The sequence below is a fragment of the Phoca vitulina genome, unplaced genomic scaffold (genome assembly GCF_004348235.1).
Source record: "Phoca vitulina isolate PV1807 unplaced genomic scaffold, GSC_HSeal_1.0 scaffold92, whole genome shotgun sequence".
NCBI lineage: Eukaryota > Metazoa > Chordata > Mammalia > Carnivora > Phocidae > Phoca > Phoca vitulina.
In genome coordinates, this window is record NW_022589795.1 from 1,816,296 (window position 1) to 1,822,295 (window position 6,000).

The window sequence follows — 6,000 nt, forward strand, 5'->3', positions numbered from 1 at the left end:
AGAGATAATCCTAAATACAGACAAATCAATTTGGGCAAAGATGTTCAATGTCCGCGTTGGCACGACCACCTGCCTTGCATCCCCCCAGCCTGAGTGGGCAATACGTACTGTAACCAGCTTCTTTCTGGTGAGGGTAGATCCTCAATGTGCCACTCTAATGATTTATGATGTTCCAAGACTCCCTCTCCAGCAGGGATGAGGATAGAGAAGGGAAAGAGGCTGACAGGGCCAGAGAGTCCCATCCACTGTATTTACAATAATGAAAATATTACAAACCATCTGATGTTACAAATGTCCTCTTGCACAGCCAAGTGCAAGACCAGGGCAGGATCCCAGGGGCTGGGGTTGAAGCAGGGAGGTACTCTAAGCATGAAGGCATCAGATCTGAGGATGGCAGGACAAGGCCCAAGAGAAGCATTCTGGATCACTTGTTCTTTTTAATTGGTTACGGCGGGCGGTGGGCGGGCCGGTTGTCTGGAGGGCCAGGGGTCCGAGTCTAATATTTCAATGGGTCTCACATTTAGCCTTCTACCATTCTTTTCAAATGCATTCGCATGCTTAGTCCTAGACAGCGAGTCTGACAAGACCCAAAGAGGACATTTGTCGCTTGGCTTTGATCGTGTTAGTACCCCGGAGAGTCAGAACCACCTGCGCTGCCTTATGAATTTGTACTTTTCTTGTGAGTTTCATAATCGTATTTTACCACATTATTGTCTAATAAGAGTATCCAGCTGTTCAATGTAAATATTAAAATAGCTGGCAGATCTTTATAACCCTCTTTTGGCATCCCTTCATTTCATGATACACCAAGAGTCTCAAAAATGGTAGGTAAATCAGGTTTTTCCAGTCTTCGAGAAGGCATCCTCTAAGTTGTCAGATCTGAGGGGTGAGTGCAATGTACAAACCGGGACACAAAGCACAAAGTCTGCGGCTGTGAGGACTCAGGAAGAGGTCAGGGAGGAAGGGACAGGATTGAGAGCATCAGGACTTGGGGCTCGAATAGGGCTGGGTGCCTGGAGTGGGGGCCTGGCCCCAGGATAGGACACAGTGCGCTAAGGGTGGGGGGCAGAAGACCAAGGCCAACCCTTAAGGAAACCATGGCCCATCAGCTCAATGGCCCAGGCAGCTGTTAGGAATAATGGTTATGAAGCCTCTGCAGCAACATGAAAAATGCTTTTGTTACTATGCCGAAGACATCACTTTGTGGACCTATAACACATGCGTGCGCACACACACGCACACACACACACGCATGCACGCACACGCATGCATGCACGCACACACACACATGCATGCACGCACAGGAAGCAAGACCAGAAGGAGTTACACCTAAATGCAAGCCGTACTTGTGTTGACTGAGAGAGGTGGAATTGTGGCTGGGTTTCTTTGTTCAGTATTTTAAAATAAAATAATGGCACAAATCAGGGATAACTGAGTCCCTATCTCGTCCAGCAGCCCTCAGACCCGTTGGGAGAAGCCCAGGGCACGCCAAATTCCCACAACACGGCTGAGGGTCTCTCTCTCCCTCTCCTGGGGCCCTGAGCCACCTTCCTTGGGGGACCAGGCAGGGATTAGGGGCAGACTTTGAAGCTGGCAAGGTGCGGCTGTGTGGAAGCCAGCATGCTCTGGTTCCTGTCCCGGTTCCAGCTCCTTCGCGGTCAATCTAAAGCAGCCTTGAGGCGGGTCACCGCCACCCCACACATGCCCACTTCTCCAGCCAATCAGGCCCAAGGTGCCTCCAGGAAAGCGTCTTCCTCACTGATGTGCTGGAAGGAATCTCCATCCTGCTCTAACTCCTCGGGAGACCTGCAGGGGAGGTCCTCAGAGCATGGACCGCAGCAGCACCCCACGCATGGGCCTGAGCCCCCCGCCATCCCCTCAGCTCTTCGCAGTATTCCCGGGAAGGCAAGCAGACTTTCTTGGGGCCAAGGCGTTGCTGGGCCTCTGTGTCCAGGCCAGGCCCCTGGCAGGGCTCCACACCTCACCTCTACACTTATGCCCGCTGCCTTCTCCCTGGCGGCCCGCCTTCAACCCTTTAGGGAATGTGGGAACATTTAAATCCCATAGGATTTCAAAGCCCCTTGAGGGCTTTCAGTGAAAGCAAAAGATGACCTATAGGAACTTACAAATATTTTTTACAGTAATTATTATTAATAAACTATGTAAAAGTCATTCATTTTTCTGTTAGAAGAAACAGAAGTTTCTTCTATTAAAGAATCCAACTCAAACTATAAAAAGCAGATTCAGCCCAGTCAGAGTCAACCTGCTATGGTGGACTCTCTGCCTCAGGATCACTCAAGGCGTTTGGCAAAAAATGCAGATTCCCGGGCTCATCTCCAGAGCCACCGGATCAGAATCTCAGGGAGGGGCGCCTGGGTGGCTCAGTTGGTTAAGCGACCGCCTTCGGCTCAGGTCATGATCCTGGAGTCCCGGGATCGAGTCCCACATCGGGCTCCCTGCTCGGCAGGGAGTCTGCTTCTCCCTCTGACCCTCCCCCCTCTCATCTGCTTGCTCTCTCTCATTCTCTCTCTCTCAAATAAATAAATAAAAAATCTTTAAAAAAAAAAAAAAAGAATCTCAGGGAGGTGAGGACTAGGAACCTGAATTTTTAGCAAGCTCCCCTGGTCATTCTGGAGGACAGAGGTTGAGTGGCTTCTGGGCTGAGGGAGCCTGGCTCCCTGGCCGAGGCCGCACACCCTGAGCCGGCAGGCATTCCTGGTCCCCAAGAGACTCTGAGATCTGGGGCTGTGGGAGATGCAGCAAGCAATGGGAGCTGCATTACGGGTTTGTACCAAGTCCTCTGGGAGCACAAGAGAGAGTGGGACTCAGAGAGAGGAAAGACCTCTGGGGGAAGAGGTCTCGGGACCACATCCCGAAGGGGAAGTAGAGGTGACCAGCTAAAGAAGGGAGCAAGGGTGTTCTGGATCCAGGGCACAGCGCGGGGGACACGCTGGGAAAGTGTAAATCGCTCAGGGCCAGGGCAAGGGGAGGGGGGTGAGCAGAGGAGGCTGGGGTCTGGGTGGGGGCAGCTCTGCGCACTGGTTCCGTTAAGCTTCCCAGAAGCCCCTTCTCCATAGGGGTCTGGGGCAGAGTTGCTCAGAAGAGGAACTTCCGGGAGGTTTGGAAAAGAGAAGAGAGGCAGCACCACGACTCTGAGGGTTGTCTCCGGCGGGTACTGCCAGAGACAGAGGCGGGGTGTCCCCCCACCACCCCGTGGCAGCTCGTCCTTCTCCTCCTCTGGGCCCCGTCCCACCCACAGGCTTTGCTGAGCAACGGCTTCCACAGCCTCTCCATCGGCTGCCCTCCTGCCCCCTTGGGCAGCTGGACGTGCTTGGCTTCTCAAATTTCTCTGCAAGCTCCAACTTGTGGCCCATGGCAAGACTTTCCCTGATTGCCCCAATCTCCTTTCAGAAACATCACTGATTTCAGCTCGCCCCACATTTGGGTAAAGTCTCATGCCTATAATAATTCCTTTATTCCCATATACGTTGCTGCCCTGGCTGGACCCTTTTCAGTCCTTATCATGAATCCCTTTTTAGGAGCATCTCTGTAAGCATCTCCCTCCCCCCCAACACACACGCAGCTCACCTGGGGCAGATCTCTTAATATCCAGGGCTGAAGAAGGAGAAGGCCCCCTCACCCTCACGTGTTAGGAGAGCTGTGCCCTCTTTCGGGCCACCCGCCAGGAGGAAGAGGAGGTGGCTTTCAGTGGAGGGGCTTCCTCAGCTTCAGGTCCTCTCCAGAAGTCCTGGGGGGCTTTGCTCTGGTTTGTACTTCTGGAAAGCCGTCAGGCCTGCTCGAAGACAAGATCAGACAACAGGTTGTCTAGGGCTCCTTTTCCCCTCAGGGGCCTCTAAACTCAAATGAGGTGGGGGGGAGCTGGGGCTGCGGGGAACTGAATGGGGCCCACTGAGGCACCTGGGAGGTTGCCAGGCAGTGGGAAGACAAGGAGCTGGAAAGCTGGGAGGTCTGATCAGGTCTGGCCCAGGGCCTGGCTGAGGTGAAGGCTCACCACTCTGGGGCCAGAGTGTTAAGCAGAGGAGGGGCAGAACCAGATTCTGCTCCTCTGAGAAACTGGCTTGGAGGAGGTGAGCCCAGAAGCCAGAGAACCTCAGAAGCCAGGACAAGGGAAAGGTGGCTGAACCAGGGGGTGGCACTGGAGAGAAATGAGGGGATCAGAGGGACATTAGACAGCTGGAAGGAGGAAGAAACCATGTACGTACATGGTGATCGGTGGGTTGGATGCAGGGGATGAGGGGGGCGGGAGGAGTCATGGGGGACCCCAGGCGTCTGGCTGGAGTCCCTGAAGGATTGCAGGTGCCCAACTGGTCCGCCCAGAGAGCAGAAGCTGCAGTGTGAACAGTATCGTCGATAAAATGAAGTCTCTAGTGAAGACGTGACTATCAGAAAAAAAGGGAAAATAAGGTGATTGAGGGAAGGGAAGCATCTCGTGCATGAAGAGACTAAGAATGAGAAATAGAAAAGTTCAAAACATTTTTCCAGGTCTGGGGTCTCTCACCCCTGCTCCAGGAGGAGGGCCATGTGGGCCGACAGAGGCTCAAAAGTGTTCGGGATGCGGTATTTCAGTGACACCTGCCGTGGTGGGTTAACAGTGGTAGCAGGGGACACTAATACAAAATGACAAATCATGATAAGGGTTGGGAAAGAGAACAGCGGGGTCCTGTTTCAGAGGGGGAGAGGTCAGGCCTCTGAGGAGGTGACATCTGAGCTGAGATTGGAAGGCAGAGAATTCAGGAAGAGGGTTCCAGGCGGTGGGAATAGCGTCACCCTACCAGGGGTGATGCTTTCGAGGAATGGAAAGAGAGGCAGTGTGGGTGGAGGGGGGCCAAGGCTGGGTGGGGGCTGGGGACACCGACAGAGGGAGATGGGCTGGAGAGGAGGTGGGGGCTGACTGTGCAGGGCTTGGAATATTTTAGTAAAGTCTGGACCAAATGGTGCCTCGGGGCCCTTGTCACCCCAGGCTTCAAGGACATTCTTCCTGATTTCCCTCCGTCATAACAGGCTCGGGAGTCTGCTGAGAAGAGGGGGCACTCAGGCTCTCCTGAAACAGGTGACCTAGAACACGCCCCTCGGTGCCCTGCAAACTGTCCAGCAACAGTTCTAGAAAAGTTCCCTTTTAAATTCAACTTCTCTTGGCCAAGCTGACCAGGGAAAAATAAGTCCCCACAAATAGCGATCACTGGCAAATAAGGAGAGTCATTATCTTAAATTGAGACTGGTTTCTAAGAAAAAAGAAAAAACCCAAATGCCACTGGCCAAAACCTCACCCCCACGCGCCCCCAGCACATACGTGAGGATGCTGGCTCACCGCCCTCCTTGCAAGCCCGGGGCTCAACATGGGCCTCTGTGTAAAGGGAAGGAAACAGGCAGAGGAAGGAAGGCCAGAGATTAGAGAAGCTGACAGATGTAAATAGCCTCGGAGGAGACACACTGTCCCGGCGCTCCTCCCCAGGGAGCCTTTTGTACCGAGGAATCTGGTTGCCTGAATGAAAAATGATATCATTTATTTCTTTAGTCAGAGCTGAGCTGTTTTCTTCAGACATAGAAATAACTTAACACCGCAACACCAAATTGTTGGCCAAGTGATAGAGATATCTGTAATTTGGGCGCTTGGTAACATCCTAGGTAAACAGCCAGGGACTTGGTTTCTTGGGAGCAGCCCTGCTCCCCGCAACAATGCGACAAAGCTCAGAGGGACTCAAATGGAAGGAAAGCTTTTGAAAAGGTTGTTCCAGAGCTCTTGCTTGCTGCCGAGCTCCAAGGAAGCTGGACTTTTCATTCCTGCCGCTCAAACCATGCTTCACCGACACAACGCCTACTAATTCAACAAATATTTACCGAGCACGGATTGGCCCGGCCTGTGCAAAGGCACTGGGGCTACAGATGTGCAAAAGCTGGGGCCCTGCCCTCAAGAGACTCAATCTGGAGGGGAGGCAGCCAAGTTCAGCCCATGTGGCAGACGCTATGATGCAGTATGCA